Consider the following 20,391-nt stretch of genomic DNA (forward strand, 5'->3'; position numbering starts at 1 on the left):
CTGTGAGCTCATCAGGTACATACTGGTTTGGGGGGCTTGTACAGACCGTGTCATCTGGATGCAGTGTGGATTTAGCAGTGCTGTCAGTCTTTGCTTTGCTGGGATTTTGTCTCGTCGTCAATACAGATGTTGCAGATCTTCTTCCCAAAGGTACATGCATACATGACTGTTTCAAGCTCTGATTTTGAGGTACATCTTTATGCCTTGTTACTTAAGAAAAAAGCCTGAAAGACACAATCCTTATAGAGCACGAAAGCATTCAAAAACCTTAAGAAAACAAAATTAAGTCCCTTCATTCCAAACCCGGTTTTATGACTTTGGAAACCAACTCACTGAAGTGTTGGAGGCAGGACCCTAACATAAATTCCCCTTGGCAAAAGACGCATGTTGGTCAGTCCAGCTCTCCTGCTGTTGCTGTTTTTTGCTTGCTAGCGTTGCAGAGTACTATTCAGAAGCTGTCTCTTCTATCACAGTTGTCATGCTTTAATTTGAAGTGATTTCTAAAAAGTGTTTTAGGACACTAGTTAATGTTGTGATTAACCAAAATTGCTTTTGTACAGTGCAGAGAATAACAGGACTGCAGAATGGACTTTTTTTTATCATTTGGACAAATATGACGTACAAAGATTATAAACTGTCTTTTTTCTCCTAAGCTCAAGCCACAACTCTCTGTTCAGCCAGGCCGGTCTTCTTCCGCACTGGCTCGTCTTTGGGCACATGGGGACAGACCGCTCCTGAGCTGTTAAGATTTCCTTCTTGAAGAGTGCCCAGCCTTCCTGGACTCCCCTGCCCTTCAGAACCACCTCCCAAGGGACTCTGCCAACCAGTGTCCTGAGCAGCTCAAAGTCAGCCCTCCGGAAGTCCAAGACAGCGGTTTTACTGGTCCCCCTCCTGACTTCGCCAAGAATAGGGAACTCTGCCATTTCGTGGTCACTCTGCCCAAGACAGCTCCCGACCACCACATCTCCCACCAGTCTGTCACTGTTTGTGAACAGAAAGTCTAGCGGGGCACCTCCCCTGGTAGGCTCTCTAACCAGCTGCGTCAGGAAGCTATCTTCCACGCTCTCCAGAAACCTCCTAGACTGCTTTCTCTGGGCTGTGTTGTGCTTCCAGGATATGTCTGGGAAGTTGAAGCCCCCCACGAGGACAAGAGCCGACGATTTCACAACTGTTGCCAGCTGCCTGTAGAACTCCTCATCCGTCTCCTCATCCTGGTTTGGCGGTCTGTAACAGACCCCCACCTGGATGCTTGCCTTGTTGGCCTTCCCTCTGATCCTAACCCACAGGGACTCAACCTTATCATTCCCAGCCTCAAGTTCCACAACATCAAAACACTCTCTAACATAGAGAGCCACACCACCACCCCTTCTGTGCTGCCTGTCCCTTCTGAAGAGCCTATAGCCAGACATTGCAGCACTCCAGTCATGAGAGTGGTCCCACCACGTTTCCGTGATGGCAACCAAGTCATAGCCTGCCTGCTGTACGATGGCTTCCAGCTCCTCCTGGTTGTTACCCATGCTGCGTACATCAGTGTAGATGCACTTCTGTTGGGCCATTGTCTTCTCCCCCGGCCTTGCCATTGTTCCCCCTGGCACAGCTCCAACAAGCCTTATTTCAGCCCCGTCCCCCTTCTTACCTAGTTTAAAGCCCTCTCAATGAGCCCTGCCAGCTCCTGGGCTAGGCTCCGTTTTCCCCTTAGAGATAGGTGGGACCCATCTGCGGCCATCAGGCCGGGTGCCGAGTAAAGCGCCCCGTGGTCAAAAAAAACCAAAATTTCTGTGTTGGCACCAGCCTCTGAGCCACGTGTTAATCAGGTGGGCTTTCCATGTCCTCTCGGTACCCCTCCCTGCCACTGTAGGGATAGAGGAAAACACCACCTGTACTCATGCTCCATCCACTAACCGTCCCAGTCCCCTAAAGTCTCATTTGATAGCCTTCAGGCTTCTCTCTTCAATATTATCGCTGCCAGCCTCGACTATCAAAAGAGGATAGTAGTCAGAGGGGCGAACCAGGTTGGGAAGCTTTCTGGCTACATCCCTGACCCTGGCCTCAGGGAAGCAGCAGACTTAACTCCTATGAAAAAAGTTCAACTTAATCACTTAAATACAATTTTTGGCTATTCCTGAACGTTGACATGGTTGTCTTTAATGAATTTGAAATTTGGCAAAGCTTTGAATACAGTCATTCCCTTCTAAAATGATATATGGTAAAAGCAATAGAACAACATCAACTTCGGAAATGATTTTGATGTCTTGAGAGGAAAAGGGAGGGCTGGCTGATGAGGGGGATGAAATTATTGAACAGGGAGCGAGTGAGTGAAGACTTGAGCATAGTTGACAGCAAACTCTTTTCTACTTGCTCATTAGTAACTAGTTGCTCAGGCAGGTAGTAGTACCTACTGCTATGTACTCTTTTTTAATATCCAGAGCCTCAAGGACCTGGGCAAAAAAAATACTTTACCATTGTAAAAGTAAAGTGATGAAGTGGTCCAAGGTCATAGAAAATAACGACAGAACCGCGAAGGAAATCCATGGCTGAAGTATAGATCCTATGGAGACTGTACCTGAATTCATAGTCGTCTGTCAGCTAGAGTCTCATGGTCTGCTGTTCTGTGCTCTGTTACATTCAAAACCCGCTTGTTTTTTTTTTTTTTTCCACCCCATTGCTGTTAAGAAGTTGCACAAACATCTGTTTCTGTACTGAGTATGATGTTGGGGTACTTCTGCTGAATATTTTATATTTCCATTTATATTTCCATTACTGCAATTGCAATTATGACTTTTTTTTCCAGAGTAAATAGAATATGGAAATCAAATTATTGAGGGCATCAAGAAGCTTTTATTTAGACATCATTACTGGGGAAGAAAGAAGCAATAATAAGGAAAGAAAGTTCTTAAATTCAATTAATGAATGCTTAGCTGAAGCAGAAGTGAAAACATGTCATCTAAACTAATGATATAACCAAAACCCATTACCCTAATAGTCTTACCTAATTTATAACTACTGAAAATTTGCTGGGGAAGAGTGGAGAACAAGGTTTTGCATTCACGATAGATTTGAGAACATGGAAAACTAATGTATTTTTTCTTTTTTTTTTTTAGGTAAGTAACTGAATGGGACATGAAGAATTGACGTTTAAATGGCCAGCATGTTGCAAAAGGTATTTCACTTTAGATTGCAGAGAAATGTATGAGTAATTCCTTTCTGTATGTATAATGAAGTTTGCCTTTAAAAAAACAAAAATCCTCTATTGTTCGCTGAATGATTTAAAAAAGTGAAAATCATCAATGTTCATGCGATCGTTACATGACATCACATCTAACAGGAAGCTGGATGCTCTTCTCTTATTTTTTTGGTATGTAATCCATACTAATTAACCAAATGCTAACTCACGTTAGTCCTCATTTACAGTGATGCTGTTGAGGCGTACAGGTAACACGTTTGTGGTGCTTTGCTAGCAGATCACAGGTTACTTCAAGGTAACACAGGTTGTACCATCCAGTAACGGGGAGTAGCCGTGGACTGGGAGTTCTTCTGAACACTGTTCGATGTCGCTGCACAGGGGTTTAATTTCTCTTAGCTGTCAAGTGACATCTAGACTGGAAGGAGCTCCTCACTGTGTCATCATTGTAGAGAATAGAAAAAATGCTTTTAAATAGTTGGTTAAAATTATTTTACTCACTATATGCTAAAAAAGTAGTAGGAATAATATAAGGAATGAAATGGGTAGGTGTCGTGCTTGAAATCTTTTTCTGCCCCCGTAGACTTTCTCTGAGGTCAGCCGAGGTATTGCTAATTTTGGTGTTAGTCACTGGCGAGTCTGTTTTGGATGCTGATCTTGAAGTTGATAGATGTGTCATGTCGTATTTCCAAGAGATGACGTCACTAAGTAACCTTGAGAAAGCTAAACTGGCGTCTGCTCTCTGAACAGCCACTGCCTTGCCAGCCAGATGTGTACGTAAGTATGCAAGGGCTTGCAGTGCGTCGGGAAGCGGTATCTGTAAATACGCTGCTAATAAAATTCTTGAGCTTCTGCTTATTACACCCACACACAAATCTCGAAGCATACCCTGCTATGTTTTGTTTGCGATACTTGACCTACCAATTTCTTTTTAAATCACTGATAACAGGTTATAATTTTGTAGGATGTTTGCTGTCAAATGTGGTAGTCGATAAAATCGCTCAGAAAAGTGGAGGTTGATGGAAAAGCGATGGTTACATACAGTAATTCCAGTTAATGCTCGTTAGGGATGGTAATTGGAGTTATCTGGAGGAATCTTCAGAAATGCTGGCTAAAGAAAAATAGTTCTGTTTTTTAGAAAAATGTCAGTTTCCTAGTTATTTCTCTTAGAATAGAAATTATACTTAGTATTTTTGACAGAGAAATAGAAAGAGGAATATAGGCTTTTTGATTAGGGAATATATCTAGGATATGGAAAATAAACTTCATTTCTGGTCTTGGTAAGGCAGAACTGAGGTTTGACTCTGAATTTCCAACTTGTGAAAAGGTCATGGAGACCACTGTGCTTTCTGGCTGTTCTGCACTCCTTCCCTATTTTTTGAGTCAAAAAAAAAAAAATAAAGCCATATTTGTTGTAAAAACTAAGTATTTTTGACAAGGTTTTCAGCTGAAAATTTTTGGGTGGTTTTGCCTTTTATAAGCTTTCCGATATTGTCTGCGTGTAACTGCTCTATCAGCTTTTCCCGCTATTCTTCCTGACTTTTTGTTTTGTTTTGTTTTGTTTTTTGTTTTGTTAGTCAAGCTATATGGGCAAGTTTAAGCTCTCAATAAAGGACTTATTTTAAACTCTGTACTAGGATTGCTCAGTTCATTTAGGTAAATGCCAAACAGCGTGTTAAGGTCAGGGATCCTCAAAAATAGGTCACATTCATCTGAGATTTCAGTGTCATTGCTGTCTGGTAATTTTGCCTTGCCTCTTAAAATAAGATTCTAGCTTGTATGATCGTAGAGTTGCCAGTGAAAATGCAAACTGTTTACACTGATTTCCCTGTGCTCACCTGAGCCTTTCTACTGTTTAAAGTGTTTTGTTTTTTTCCTTTTAATTTTTATTTTCTCCACCAAGACGCTAAGGACTCGGCAATCACAGAGCTGTATTTCTTTCTTTGATGCCACAGAACAAAATGTGCTTATTTGCTATTGGATGGTTACGAGGTGGCCAGTGTTGTGCCGTGCGGTCGGGAAAAGCTGCCCTGTCTTTTTGCTCTTCAAGCTTTTGATAAAAGACACTTACTGGGTTTATGGCACATGCCCAACCGTGAGTCCCCAGCCTTCTGTGGAGCCAGGCACCAGAAGAGGCCTGACTCTTTCTTTTCTTTCTTGTTTCTTGCCCTGCTGTAAACAGCCAGATTTTTTTTTCTCATTGGTAATTCTGAACTGCAACAGTTGCTACAGCACCTGACAAAATGCTGAGATGTGCTCTGTGCGTGTATATGTATATATATATTTTTAAAGCTGATTTCATTGGAAGGGTGTTCAATGTCTATCTTTACATGAGAATCTTCGTGGAATCTCTTTTTAGGAACATCCTGAAGGATTTTCAGAGAACCAGAACCCCCTGTGAATGCAGCTGAATGGCAAAATCTACCGGATCTCCTATCTGAGAGACATTGTCTGTCTTGTGATTTAGATATGATAAAAGTGCCTTTTGGCAGCCGACTCAAAGCGGTTATCCTTTACAAGAGGTGTAGTTTCTTATCAGATATGTCCAAACAGAGAACTGACATTGGCTGGTTTTAGGGTATTCAGGGATATTCAGGGATATTCAGGGATATAAGCTATGTTGTGGACTTCCCTAAGTAAAATGCATTTCATATAAAGTACCACGTTTCTGGAAAAAGCAGGATCAATGGATCTTTAGTAAGATGTTCCTCATTAGTAAGCTTATGTAGTAGGCCCTTTGCATTACAAGGCAACTATGAGACCATGGAAAAAAATACACAAACGTGAACGCGGTCAATGGGGGACGGCAGATCTCACCGCCGTGTCTTTCTCTCTACTCCGTGGGCGAAGGCAGAGCTCAGGGTGCCGTGGAAAACTTGCAGCGCCTACTCACAGACTTCAAAGTGAAACAAATGCTGTGTGTAGTTTTGAAAATGAGATTCTAGTTTGAGGGTGGGGGGAAAACATTCTGGTGAGCAGGAAAAATAGGAGTGAAAAGAAGCTTGTAACCTTTTCTACAGTGACTTACATTTTTAAAACATTTCCATTGGAGAGTGGTGCACTATAATTGTTTGCATTTGCAAGTAATTTTCACAGAGCTGAGCAGCGACGCTGGAGGGTGGGTGAATTATTGGATTTACCTTTATTGGTTTTAACTTTTTTTCTAGATCCACTGCTAGGCAGCAGGAGTTTCCCTGCTGAAAGACCTCCAAGATAAATATGAAAGATGTTATTTACTATCATTCTATTAAAATACCTTTATTCTCCATGCCCTACTTTTTCCTTGTTAGGCCTCTTTTATGAACTCGCACCTTCTTTCATGCACTGTATGGGATAGTGTGGAATTTCATCATGCTAAGCTAATTCAGTTGCTATGATTTCTATTACACACTGATTCTGTAATCTCTTTAGCCTTTGGAATATATGGTATTAAAAGCTAAGCTAGTCAGATATAGCAGGGAAGAGAGATCCTACATGCAGTTTGATGCTGCAGTGTACTGGTACAGACTCGGTGGTCAGCGGTAGTGCAAAGTTCTAGGTAGCAGAGATTGTGCTGCAGGAGTTTTCCTGAATCCTAAAGACACAAGTTTCAGCTGTGTTTGGGGCATTTCTTTGGCTTTTGAAATATCTGGCAAGTTTCATAGTTTGACATTTGTGCCAGTAAACTTTTAAACGGTGATCTGGTGCTTGTAAGAAGCTCTGAAATATTGATGTGCTTGGCAATTAGTTATTCAATGCAAAGAATCGTAAGGAATATCAGGTTAATAAAACAGTATTGGTGACTACAAGCAGAGTAGTATTGTTTTGGGGAAAAAATATGCGTGTTAGATTCATTTCCCATGGAACTGTGGGTAATTCTGCATGTTGAGGTCATCTGAAGTCATCAGAGGACTAAAGTTTTGGAATAGCAGCAAAAGGAGGATGTAATTTCATTTTCTATTATAACATCTGCCTGACTTGAAAGAGTTGGGAAGCAGCTGCATAACACCTAATTAGTTTAAAACCCAATTCATTGATCTTTCTTGATAATTAGACTTATAAGCATTGGGAAAAATTTGGTTTACTGAAATCGTGTAGGGTCCAATTCTGTATTAATTTTGGAATATTTAGAATTGGCTATGCTGTACAGCCTGGTTTCACCCGGGCAGTTGTGTTAATTAACTGCAGCCTCTAATGGGACCCTTCTGTGGTTTTATTTATACATGTTGGGAAGTTAGATTCATAGATGCTCAGGAAGAACTACAACATTTCTTTTTTTCCCTCAACAAGTAGTGAAAACCTCTCTTTTGCATCACTCTGCTGCTTACCAGGACAGGTATTCCATCCGGTAATGGTGATACGTAGGTTAGGAAGTTGCCCGAGGAAAAGCAGCTTAGTTGTTCACACACTGTGGGAAAAACAATTTTCTTACCAAATATTTCTGAGCCTGAGATGACCCTTAAGCCAAGTTGATTCTGGGTACTTAGCTATTTGAGTCTGTCGCACACTCTTGGTGGTATTTTCCTAGGTAACTTCCTTGTCATATTTGTGAGGAAGGCCGTAAGTGGATGACATGCGTATTTGTATTAAGACTTCTACAGTGAGCAATGGAAGTTTTACAGCTGACAGGATGATCTTATGTCTGCAGCTTCTTTCTTTTTTTATTTTATTTTATAATTTTCTCCTCCTTTAAAAGTGGATGTAGTACTTCAGAATTTCTTGTTTGGTAGTGTTAGTTAAATTGCATCATCCAAGGTCTCTCTGAAATGCTTCCATGCACAAACACCAAACTGTGGTAGTTTTTAACGGTTGTTCATCCTTTCCTTCAGCTGAATTCTGTAGCTTAACTTTTATTTTCCTGTTGTGTTTAAAAACGGTACATAATACATATCCTTAGATTCAGTCTAGATATACAGGGATTTTAAGTTGTGACTATTATCTACCTGTTTGAATTTTCCAAGGAACAGATGTCCACATCTGAAAAAAAAAAAAAAAAAACAGCATAGCATTTCACATTAAACGGTATGTTTGTTGGCATCTTCAAGGGACATGAAAGTTTGGATGGGCATGATGAATAAATTATCTTAACTTCAGACTGCTCTTTCAAAACAAGAATGAAATGGTCTACGGTGAATTTGCACTGCTTTTTGCCATGTTGTATTTCTTGGTAGGTATGTAGGAGGATCATTTTCTTCATGATTAATTTAATCCAGCATGGTCTGGCCTGTGTTACACAATGCAAGGAAAAGCATTTTTATCACAACCAAAATGAGCAAGGCAAGAGTCATGGTTATTTTCTTTTGATCTTCTTGGGATCTGCGACTACAAAATGGGTGAAATTCCAGCGTGTCTGTAAAGGTTCAAAAGTATTTTATTCTTGCTATTGATTTTTATGTGGAATGTTTTCAAACGCTGGGGCAATTAGCAGCTAAGCTAACTACAGCTGGAGAGAGACTGGTCCATCACAAATGGAAGCTAATGGGCCGTAAAGGCACGCAGGATGATTCAAACATTCAGCATGAGGTTTGAACCTAGACTGCCACCAAAAGGGTGGGAAGCCGGATATGTTGGCCAAGGGCTGAATGATGTACAGTGAATGTGTGTTGGCTGTTTTAAGATGTTGTGTAGTCATGCTTGAAAATAGCTTTCAGTTCAGGAGCTGAGAAGAAAATGGGTGCGGCAAGCATCTTGCTTGAAGCAGCGACTGTTTAGAAAGCAGATTTTATGTGGCCCTTCTGTGGCTCGTTGTTTTATGAGCTGATTTTTTTTTTTTCCCTGAGCATAAAAATTGGAAGGAAGAAATCTTTTCAGGTATGTTAAGACCTCCCCAGATGAATTCTCTTTATTTGGAAAAGAGACCACGTATATCAGCATACGAATCCTGAGGAGTGTCTGGTATGTCCTACACCTTTTCACAGCTTGTTTTCCAGACCTAAAGTAAAACTTCACTTGGGAAGCATTCACTGCAAAGTGCAACAAGTTGGCTGCGAAATTGCTGGATCTGTCTTAGCCTTTCTGCTAGAATCTTATTTATTTTCTTTTACTACAAGCATAGCAGTGAAAGGGGCATTATGTTTTTCCAGTGGGGGAATGCGTAGTTCTTGTCAAACAAACTTCTTACATTCTGTTTATAAACATATGTTGAGAAAGCACTTTGTTCTAAGCTAGTGCAGCTTTTGCAGTTTCTTTATTGTGCCAGAGCAGACGGAAGCATAGGTCTGGCCACTTCTCAGAGCTACTTCCAAGGATATTCTCCTTGTTTAAATGTTTCAGATAATTATTGGTTGCTGTCCCTGGCACCTTCAGTTTGCAAATCCTTTCACATATGCCAATGTCTGCTTAGGAGTCTTTGCTAATTTTTAAAAATGCTTTTCAACGGGCAGCTCTGGATAAGGCTTTGTGCTAAAATGTGAGTAAGAAAGGGAAACTGAATTTACTCCAAATGTTCGAATGAATTGCATAACAGCAGTTTTTTTGGTGTTCTACACTACCCTTACATTTACAAGCAGAGGGCTGCCTTTACAACTGGTCCTGCAGTCATATCATAATGCTCATCCGGCGGCATTAATTTTTTAAATACTTGTAGCACTAATCTGATAAGCTCAGTAAGTCAAGCAAGGATAATCCCTGGTGTCTTCTGGAAGTTATATTCAACCATTTTATGTTGCTCTTGTCTCCAATTGCTCTGCTCTGCAGCTAGACCAAGTCTTCTAGGAGGCAATGCTCTATCTTCTGCTTACTTTATTAACTGTTGGCTGGGAATAAAAGCTGGAATGTAGGTAATAATTTCTGAAGAAACATAATTGCAGCATATTGTCGCTTCCGTTTCTCTCCATCCATGGTCCAGTGCTATTTCTGGCACAGCTGCAAGTTAAAAATGGGCCAAGGTATAACACTTTTTTTTGTCAGTTTCAAATACCATCAAAGATTTGTGGGTGTCTAAAGCCATCCTTTTAATCTTGTGCCTACCTTCACATGTATGTGCATGCATATCCTGCAGGAATTTTACTCTTCTGTCTTTAAGTGCCACCTAAAAATGCATGTCTAATCTTCCATCAGTTTGAGCTTTCACGGATGTTCTCTTCTCTAAAGATCATTTTTTCACTGGCTACGTTTCAAGAGCCAATGTAAAGCCAATCAGAAGTAAGGTTTGTGTTGGATATATATGTCAGTGGTAGAAAGGTTTCCCCTGACACATTTGAGGATAAACTATGTCAGTCTCGTCACTCATCTTGCTGCAATGGGTAGGCTTGGATTTTATCCTTCATAAAATAGCAGTGGCACATGGTTAATCTCTCATCTTTTATAAATCATCAGCTTCCCTGGACAACTCTATAATGGTATGAAATAAAAATAATTAAAAAATACATTCCCTCAACTTGTTTCTTCTAAGCGGGCAAGCTGAGGTAATCAAATATTGTCTCCTGTGTATACCTCAGGTTAGGAACAGCTTTTAAGAAACTGTTATACGAGCAATCAGGTTGCTCCCTCACAAAATTCATTCCCCAAATTTCCTTGGGCAGGGGGAGAGATGGTAGGAGCTGATACATACTGCATAGATTTTATAGTGACTGTAAACCTGCCCTGTAGCTTTTATAGCAGCCTGTGGCTGTAACTTGGATGGTTCAGAGGCTCTGCCTTGCTGCAGAGGTGGAAATGCAGAAGTAGAATAAGTATATATATATTTTTTAATTTTCTTTGCATACTTGGAGCCTTTTAGCTAAAGAAGCTGATTAAAGCTGGGCTGTCTCATGATCTGCTCTTGTTTTCCTCAAACTCTAATGTCACAGTAATTTGTCTCATTAATTTGTAGCCATGAGAACAAATTACGATCTGCTGTAATGGTAACTATATTAAAGAAAAAGGTCATAAAAATGATAGGGAGGAAGTTGTGTGTTACAAATACCAAAGCAGAGCAATTAGGATTTTTCCCACTTTTAAGTAAAAAACATGGGAATATATGTATACGTATCTCTGTGTGTGTATATATACATGCATGTGTGGATATAGAGTATGTATGTATGAGTGTATGTTAAACAAAACAAAGACCATATTCATGGCTCCACATTGGCAAACACATTAATGAATCTCTGAATTCTCAGAGGGGAGTCAGCTGATGTAGCTGATTTCACTCAAAACGCTTGGATAAAATCCGTAGTAGCTAATAGACACTTACTGCTACGTTTTAAGTTCTTTTCTCTAGCACTTAGACGTAAATGGCCATTTCTTCAATAGAAGCTGGCTACTTTCTGAGGTGTCTGTTTACACTGTTACAGAAGAGATTTTTAAATTATTACATACAGTGGAATTAAAAAAAAAAACCACAACACGTGAGCAATGCCTGTTGTGAATGATGCCGATCTTAGGTTGATGGTTATGGGGTTGCTGGGAGCCAAGCTGAAAAACCTACAGCTGAGTGTTGTAACAAAAGCAATCACTTCTGGATTAATGTGAGGTGATATGTGGTGGGAGAAGTTGCTGGGGTGCAAAGGGGGTCTGATGTTCAAGGAAAGCAGTTAGTGATGTCTGGACTGAGCCATTAATCTTTCAAAACTTTAAAATAGAGTACCAGCTGGAAAAACTGCATATTGCCTTGCGTTAAGAATCGGAAAAGTAGAAGAACAAAAGTCGGTGGCAGGATCCTCCATAAGTCACATTTAGCTTTAGGCACCTGACCTAAAACGTATTAGAAACAAAAACAGAAGCAGTCCAAGGAAGATCAGTGCCATTAAGGCAAGCGTAGAAGGTTCTCAGAGAAGGAAGAACAAATGATCCTCCCGCTTTAGAAAAGGTTGACGTGAGTGTATGTGCAAATGTTAGCTAACAATCTGCCTGCAGAGAGCATTAGCTGGGAGTTGTCATTTGCTCCATATTTTCTCATGATTGTAGAAGGAGAATTTGTCAGTCTGGGAATTATAACCTCTGGGGTGGCCAAATTTAGAAAAAATCTATTCTTTGTTCTCATTCATATTCCTGTTTTGTTAACTGATGGCTTTAAAATCACTTTAGTGGTAGTGACAGTCCTGAAATTGTAAATGCACTGTTAACTGATAAACTACTGCTTGGTTGATTCTTCAGACAGTCTGCAAGCATGCAATGAAATAAACTCGGACTGGACTTTCTTACGGTAACCACATTTGTCACCCATAAAAGCTGCATTTGAAGAGCAAACCTAGGAGTCTGCATTACTTGGTATTTTCTCCTCAACAATAGCCACAGCCTGGTGATTGGGGAAGAATAAGAACAGGGCAAGCATTGCCAATACTCCCCCTTAATAATCTCCCAACCTCCAGCTGTTTTTGGCTCAGGGGATTTCCTGAGCTGGATATTGTCTCGGTGTTTAATAACCCTCAAATGTTTTCTCTTTTATAAACTTGTCCCTCCTTGAGCTAAGGTAAACCCCTTCTGTCTTGCTAAATGAAGGGGAATTCCCGAGACCACCTCTGTTCCAGCCCCTGGGGTGGGAAACAGGAAACCTGCTATTCTTACATTCAGGGATGGAGAATGTAAGATTTATGAAGGAAAATATTGGTGCTAAAGAATATTGATAATTATTGTAGTAATGTACTCAATACTGTCATATGATCGAGGAAAAAAAGCAAAACACTAAAAAGAGAATACCATTCCCAAAGAGATCTCCTTACTCTAATTACTAGGTGTTTGAGTTTTTGCAGTAGCTGACTGGGTGACCTCTCAGTTTCCTTGCTCTTGTAACTATGGCTTTATTTATAAAATATTACCTTTCAACAGGAATCCATCAGGAAATGAAAAACTGTAGTCACAGCTGAGTTTTTAAAAGTAAAGATAAAACAGTAAGTAGCTGCTCCTACTGAGGAGCTCCATCCATTTTGTGTGCTGAATGAGGCAGCAGTCTTGTGAAAGTATGTTGATTCTGTAGCTGAAGACATTAACGGACTCTGTTTTCTAATTTTTGGCATTTTGTGGTGTTCCTGCCTTTCATTTCAAACACTAGAACACTTCTGTAAGACAAATTCTACAATTTGTCTTGTAGGAGAACACTTGGTCAGCGTGTGTAATTTACTCTTCTTGCTTTCTGCCCTGTCCTGGTCCTTGCATGTTCCCTGTATGTTGGCCCTTCCTTCTTTTCCTCTTCACCCTTCGCATGCAGGATGGCCTTTCCTTTCCCTTGGTGTGTAGAAAATGGCAGGAGTGAGAGAAACCATCCTTTTTGCTCTCTGCTGGAGCCAGGTGCCACAAGCAGCAGCGCTTGACGGCTGGTGCACTGCTTGCAAGGGGCAGCGAGGCCAGCTAGTACAAGCTAGCAGGCATGGAAGGGGACAGATGAAGCCAAATGCAAACTGAACCTTACAGAAAATTAGTAACCTTTAAAATGCCGTTTAAAGCAGTGCCAATATGAAATGAAAGTGCACATTACAAAGCGTTTTGAACTAGCAATGAAAAGTTCTATGCAAGGGAAAAGCAACGTAATATTAAATGTTAGCTGCGTTTTAGAGGCTTGTGACTTGTTCAGTTTTGGATACTTTTTCATGGGGAAGGCAGAAAGCTTGTCCCTGACATGACAGCCAGATTTTTAAGTCTGTCTTCCAAAACATGACTATTCCAGAAGTTTTCAGAAAAATACCTTGTGCAATGCAGTTGTTTAACTACTAGCATGGGTCTTTAAGCTCATGGGTCTGTGCCACCAGGGGAGCCATCTTACTGCTGCTAGTATTTGTCCTAATGGTCTGTGAAGTAAGCTGTGTGTGACTTAATATGGATATACAACTTGCAGTTAGCAGTCAGTTTTTATTTCTTTAATACTATTTGAATAATAATAATAATAATAATAATAAAGTTCATGCTGTTAGTTTTTTCTGGAATATTAAACTAATTGGGACACATTCACTTAATTCTGTAGTTATTTCACTGCTTTATGCAGTTATGTTTGTATGACTGTACAATGTAAGGTGAATTTTAATCCGTTTGGCGGTGGAGTAAGAGAATTTGGTGATAAAAAGGAGCAGCAGGAGTGTAGACACTTGAAGATGAGTGAAACTGAAAATACTTACATTATAGGTACAACATAACAGAACTGCAAACTGCTGTAACTGTAAGTTCTGCGTTTCTTCCTTATATCGAAGTGAATGCATAACAGAACTGAAATTGGGCAATTAGTACTTTCCCAGTGTGAGCCTCTTGCCAAGCCAGTGCAAGTCACTAAGCCATCAGAAGATCACCTACTGCAAAAGGCGGGTACTGGTTTGCTGCTTGATTCAGCACAGGGCACCGGGGCAGCGTGCAGGAGAGCTGCAGGCAGGCAGGGGCCGAGGGGGGATGCTGCACGGGGCCAGCCAGCTCTCCGCTCAACCGTCTGCAAGAACCAACTGCTTAACTACTAAGGAGCAACTAAATGCAAGGTCAGAAGGAAAAAAAAAGTTGTTGACTAAATGTCAGTCTTGATACATCACTTACTATCGTTTCATATGTCATATTGAGACAATCAGACATGAAAATACAAAATACGGGTGCATGTTGAACCAGGCCCACAAAAGAAGTTAACCGGTGTATTTCTGATTACATTTTATACTATTTGGTGCTCCCAGTGCTGCAAGATGCTTAAGCAGAATTGGAGCTGAATCTTGGCAATACTTAAATGGTGTGTGGGTGGGAAGGCATGGGCTGAGTTGATTGTAGAGAACTCAGAGAATAAAAGATGCTGGAGTCGAAATACAAAAATAAACAAAAGATCCTGTATCCAGAAAACTTTCTCAATCAAGTGTTTCCTGCTATGCGTACGTTTTCTTTAAAAAATAAATAAGACATCCTCAAAATATGCTTTAAAATATGGCATAGCATGATGAGAGGATAGTTTTTATACATAAAGAGCATAGTCTTAAATACCAAAAAACCCCCTATGAATGTACTTCAACTCCCCATGTCAGTTACAGGATACGAGCGTCACATGTGCCGTGGTGGCTCCAAGGGAATGCACCAAGATCCTTGCTCTGCAGGAAGCCAGTCAAAACACTAGTATCTTCCTCTCTGAAACACTGATTTTTATGAAGTACATAAACTGAATTTGATCTAACTCTCTCCTGACAAAGTTCTATTTAAAAAATCGGCTGTGTGGAGAAGAAATAGCGTTGTCTAGAAGCAGCATGTCCAACTGAAAATGGGTTTGTTTATACTATTTTATACTATCAGGATTCAGTCTTGCTATTCTATCTTCCTTTGTAGTTTTAAACAAAGGAAGTACTATTTGTAATATATGTAAAAAGTTTCACGTTTTGTTCCTGTTTAAACAATTTCTGTTTTAATTAAGCGTGAGAAATTATGCAAATATGGGTGCCCGTATCAACGTACTACCCTGATGGCAATTTTATGAGGAAGCAAAGCACAGTCCTTTAGGACTACATCTGGCCTGCTGGGCTGCACTACATCCTCAATATGACCAGTGCAAATGCAGTGATGTAACTTTTACCTGTGTAGGATATTGATATTTTCTAGAGCTCCTTAGCAATGCCGTAGCAGCATTAGGAGCTGCTGGTATGCCGTTCCTACACCCAGTGGAGTCATAACCTCATCCAGCAACGCAGCTAGGCACTAATGTCAGTGGAAAAATGAACGACAAAAAAAACAACCTTTGCTTAAATAGTTTTGCCTCATCAGTAAATTATTACTAGTAAATATTGACAGAAGTCATCTGTATATTACCAGGAACTGAATTTGAGTCGTATATGACAGTACATTTCAAGGGCTGTAGAAACAGTACAAAGCAAGTCCATATCTTTGTATAAGTACTGTGTTTACAGTAAAGTATGCACTCAGCTAAAAGAAGCTTCATTTACTTGGATGGACATACTGAGTAGAGATGTAGACAGCTCTCCCTCTACTGTTCTGTTAAATCTTGTGCTGTCAGTCTTTGTGTGTGTTCTCAAAGATGAGCAGCTTTCTCCAGACATACACATCAGCATTTTTTTGTTGTCGTTGTTGTTACATCATTGGTAAAAAATCAGCTTGAAAACGATATTTTTTCCAAGGTTGATGGGAGTAGTTGGTGATTGCTAGTTTTGGTTTGGGGTATATGATAGTTCTTTTGCGGCACGTTAAGTCAATTTTGACTTACTGAAAAGCTACGGACGCAATTAAAATAAATCTGTTTCAAGAGTTATTCTTTTCTTTGTTTAAGGAAAGGCCCTTCATATCTTTCTTGCTCATTTTCATTTTGTGTTGATTAGTTTATACTATTTAATCTGCTTTATAGTTACCAACTACCAGAGAATGAAACTCGTCTTATCCATCATTTCTTTTAAACTGGACTCCCAGATTGCAGTAACTGTAGCACATAACAAATGTAGTTAAAGCCCCAACTGTGTCCAAGGGGAAGCAAAGTTATTTATATGGGACTCAAGTGCAACACTTCTCTGATAAAGGCCAGTGCTCTGGAACGAAGGTTAAATGGCAGCGGCGATTCCCTGCCAACCTGTCAGATCTGGGTTCGTGCAATTTTGTCACTAAGCCAGACAAGAAGCCAGGACAAGAAATAGCTTCTTGTAAACCAGTCAGGAAGCTGTTGCTGCGATAGTAGTGAAGCTAAGTTATTTAAAAGCACTGATAATGATGAAGAGAGCAGTAAGTGTTGGTTGCTATGCTAGGCAGTTTACCCTTTAACTTTCTTTCTTCTTTTTTAGAATATCCGATATTTAGATAATAATGTCTGTCTCCTGTATTACATTTTAGTTGCTTTGCCTTATTCAATGCTAATAAATTACTGACATTTAAGTATATCAAACTGTTTTGTTCTGAAGGAGTTTACTAGTAAAATCATTTGCTGGTGAGAGGATCTTTGTCTTCTCTATATAGTGTGTGTATATGTGTGCGTGGGTTTTATATATATGTAAACTCCTGTATGTGTACATGTGTTTTATATATAAGTAAACTCCTTCTCAATAGAAGAAGTGTATGCTATTTGGAAGGATATAGCTGGATAAAAACATGGTTTTGAAGTTTCCTAACTATGAATAATTTCATGTGAAAAATTTGTCCTAACTTCCCTGACATATTATTTTAAAGATAGGGATTTTAGTTCTTTATTTCATAGGCAAGGGAAAAAAAATAAGAGAGATTATAAAATTAAAAAGCTAGATGCATTCGCAAAGGCTGAACTATTTCTCCTAGACTTGTTCTGTACATTCAGTGTACACGCTGGGGATCAAGTCCAAGGAGCTACATTGATTTACAGCAGCCGTCTCCAGCCCCATCCCCTTTCCAGCAAATTGGTATGCTGATCCAGTGAGTACAATCAGGCAGAAGAGGCTGCAGTAGGGCAGCAGCAACCACCGCAGAAGAATGGCCTCGGGGATGCCTTAAAAATGTGCCATTGCCTATCGAAGCACTCGGCGGCAGCAGCTGAGCTTGAACTTGGGGGTGAGATGCAAGCGCAGTGCGCAGGGCCGGAGAGCTGAAATCATAGCTGCTCACCGAAATGCTTCCTAAATGTTTCAGCAGAACACGTGTGCGTGTGTGAAAGCCTAACCGAATTCTTTTACATATGGTTGTTTGCCTTCCAGCGCTTGCTCTGCGTGGCTTACTGTGACATTTTAAATGGTGAGTTTACAAACTCCGTGTTAATATTGAAATACTGCTTTACAGCTTACTTCGGGCACGTGAGGCAGCTAGGTACCAATGCACTTAGGTCTTCAGTCATTCAGAGTCTTAGTCGGGGATCCTGATCTTTTTGCCACTGCGGTAACTTCTGGTTGTATTTGTTATTTTGGTTTGGTTTTGGTTGTATTTAAACCTAGTAGGCTTTTAGGGTGTCAGATACCTAAACTGATGTGTGTTTGCTTAGTTTTGTTTTCTTACAGCTGGTCCATTGCAGGGCCCGTATCTAGGGATGGGTAAGCTCGTGGGATCCTTTCTGGGGTGGCTGAGCAGCGGCCAAAACCTGATGCCGTTTATATTTCGGTATTCACACAGGTCTCTGCTTGGCAGCGTGAGGGTGCTGATATCCTCACAGACCATTAAAGCCGTTGCCAGAGATGTTTACTGAGCACGTTTTAATTGCTGCATGGACGTGAGGGGCTGCCAGTCGCTGGCAATGGTCACTTCTGCTTGAGGGGGTGAGGCTGTTACCGGGTTTTGCTTCCCAGTTCCCCTGCCCTCGCTGCTGGCTGGTTGGGATGCAGCATCCGCAGCCCACCTGTAGTGGGGGGAGATGTAGTTAAGCTGCAGTACCTGGCATTCAGCTCAGGGGGTTTACCCCACCATCTCTCAACCCCCCAAAATTGCTGGTAAGCCTGGTGCTGAGGAAGGCCAAGTGGTGGGGGGGTGGGCAACCGCGTGCCAAGCTGCAACATCTCGAGGGGCTTGACACCAGAGAATGCAGGCAGCCTTCAGAGCCATAACAAAATATTTTAAAAACTTCAGGAAAAAAGGTCTTCTAAAATGCATTAAGGTCAGCGTTCAATATGCTTGTCTTTCCTTTCAGTCTAAAACCTTGCACCTTTTGGAAGGCTGCAAATGAGAGACTGGTGAAAATGAGGTTTTGTCCTATTGTTTTGTAGAGAAGATGCTCTACAAAGGAGTGTAAAATGACGATTTTGGAACCAAAAAGGTTGACGTTCGTAAGCCTGACTATAAACTTCACGTGAGCTTAATTTCCGTATGGCTACCTGGTTAATAATTAAGCACTTATTATGCAAAATATTTTTAATCTTGGAAAGAGGAAAAAATGAAGTTTTCTGTATGGTTTCCACCAGTGCTCAAGAGATGGCTTTTGGAAAAGAAGGAAAACATTATTGCATACAATGTCTAGCTCTCTAAGATAGGTGCTTAAAATGTGGCTTTTCAGCTGGAAACACATAGACTTATAATGCCTTTTTTTCTGTCAACGAACTGCACTAAAAACCCGTTTCAGCATGTTTCTGATAAGTGTAGGCTGCACACTGAGGTGGTTAGGGAGCTCTTGTACCCTTCTCCTTGGGCAGCTGACACGATTAGCCCTCTTGCATTAACTCTCACCCAGGGGAAACGTAGCCATAGGAAATCCCTGCCTAAATCACGACATTTTTGGTGGAGGCGTGTGACCCATGTGTGCGTGTGTTCTGCGGTGACAGCAAGCGTTTAATTATGACTAAATTTGATACACATTTTGGTTTGTGTTCTGTTGCCACCTTCTGCTCAATGTCTTTCCACTGCACTCTTGTGGTACAGTAACACGTTGCACTGGGGAGCTCGCATTGGAGACGACATTTGAGTATACGGCGCTTTAAAGCAGCAGTGCCAAAAGGAAATGTCAGCTCCTCTCCTGAATTCTTGAGTGCAAAGCCCTGTTTAAACAGTACAAGGAAAACATCTTCCGTAGGAAAATTACTGACAGTTTTCATCATTTTGAAAACTAAGATGTAAGCCATCTCGCTGACACCGCGTAGCCTGGTCTCACTTTGGTTAGCTTAAAAGCCCACGAACCACAAACTGAGCCAGGCAGCACTTGTGTATGGTGCTGCGAGTCACAGAATTAGACTGATTTAAGCCTTTGAACATTTTTATAGGGAATAGGAGCAACTGGAGGAGTGGTATTGACAGCTTGGTGTACTGATTTCTTCTGGAGATTTCCACTTGGTGGTCTCTAGAAAGCACACTCCTGAATGTTTATCCTGCCAGCTCTTAGGGCTTATTGTATGGACCCAAATGCGGGCTTTATTTCCTCATGCTCTGTCAGGAGCTTTCTTCAAGTAGAGTGAAATAAACAATTTTGGCTGCCTTGTGACATGGCTGGTAACAAAAATAAAAAAAAAATCTTTCTTTTTTAAAATGCTGGGAATAATGTGCAATTTATATTGTAGCCAAAAGGCATATTAATCCTCTAGTAGAATTTGTGATAGTGAGGGACCAAAGAGATGTGATGCGGTTGCTAATTAGTGTTTTTTGCTAGCAGAATCAGCTAGGAGGAGAAGCAGTCTTGAAACTTCCCAGACCCTGAGATCCATGAAAAAAAAAAAAAAAAAAGGAAGCAGGTGTATCTTTATGTACTGGTTTCTTCTTCTTCTTCTTCCTCTCTTTTGGCATAGCTTGCTTAGAAGTTACAGAAATAGTAAATTCTTTGTCTGAAACTGCTCAGCATCTGTGGTTTGTGAGGGTAAAGAACGTGAAGTCAGAGCTGTAGGAGAAATATATACTGCAGGGGAAATGGGGTCTGACTGGCTCAGATACTACGTGGGGAAGAGGGTCCCCACTTGCATCATATTTTACTGATATTCACCAATAAA

General features: G+C 40.7%; 1 long non-coding RNA gene across 1 annotated transcript in view; it reads left to right on the forward strand.

Moving 5' to 3' along the window:
• Positions 1-20,391, forward strand: part of LOC136790764 (uncharacterized) — a 99,033-nt gene that overhangs the window by 51,664 nt on the left and 26,978 nt on the right. The window contains exon 2 of the long non-coding RNA XR_010831301.1: positions 3,102-3,160. This is a non-coding gene — a long non-coding RNA (uncharacterized lncRNA). The remainder of the gene's footprint in view (positions 1-3,101; positions 3,161-20,391) is intronic.

The sequence above is a fragment of the Anser cygnoides genome, chromosome 4, assembly GCF_040182565.1.
Source record: "Anser cygnoides isolate HZ-2024a breed goose chromosome 4, Taihu_goose_T2T_genome, whole genome shotgun sequence".
Lineage (NCBI taxonomy): Eukaryota > Metazoa > Chordata > Aves > Anseriformes > Anatidae > Anser > Anser cygnoides.